Here is a 991-nt window from a genome sequence, read left to right as displayed (position 1 = left end):
TGTCTCATTCTTATTGTGTATGGGTGCTTTCATATCTACAGTGGTAGAGTAGTTGTCTAAAATATTTACTGTTACTCTGTACAGAAAAAGTTGCCAATCAAGGGCAGACTTTGAAAGTATTGCTTATATACTCCGTTTTGTGATTGGTGCATTGTTTAATTTCATTGCCTTTCAGGTTCTGTTTCAATGCCCCCTGAAAGTGGCAGACTTTTCCCCAATAGGTAGACAAATTAAATGTGTATAATTTTCTCATTTACAAGTTTCACTCTCAAAAAATTTTCTTAGCCTTTTGGTATCTTTTGCTGTTAGAATGTAGACTAAAGTGTGATTTCTGATTGGCAGAAATTATGTTTTTAATTTAAGTCTAATATAGTCATATTTCAAGGTGTTATGCAGTGAATTCTAGTGACTTGTAGTCATTCTGTTACCAGAGCAGATTTGAGAATTACAGTTTTGCTTATTTAGGTAGAGAGGTGGGGGTTAGGGCATGTTATAGGTTCCTTTCCACAGGAAAGTTGTCACTTAGACAAAGCTAATTTGGGGGGTTCCCTTTACTCTTCCCCACTCCTTTTTCCTACCTCACTTGCTAAAATAAACAAAAAACTGATGAAGTTTATATCAACATATTTCTAATAGATCAATCATATGTGTACCATATCTCTTACATGTGTTCTTTTTCTTTCTTTGGCTCCTTTCAGTATCTCTTATCCTCTTGTCTCTGATTTTCTTTCTCCCTTTACCATACACCTTTTATCTCCTCTGCCTGACTGCTGTGGCTTAGGAAGGGAGAGATGTCACTTGCAGTTTTTAGTGTACTCCAAATTCCTACCATGTAGACATTTCCTTATTTGGCCCTTAAAGACCTTTTTGCATTTCAGGTACTGTTTAAATGCACATGTACTGTGAGGGAGTAGAGGCTGTCCCCAGAGTTTATTGTAACTCTGCAAGGTGAGAGTATTCAGGAGAGGTTCATGGAAATCCTTGAAATGTA

This window comes from Pteropus vampyrus, unplaced genomic scaffold, assembly GCF_000151845.1.
Source record: "Pteropus vampyrus isolate Shadow unplaced genomic scaffold, Pvam_2.0 Scaffold109, whole genome shotgun sequence".
NCBI lineage: Eukaryota > Metazoa > Chordata > Mammalia > Chiroptera > Pteropodidae > Pteropus > Pteropus vampyrus.
This window is presented reverse-complemented; position numbering follows the sequence as displayed.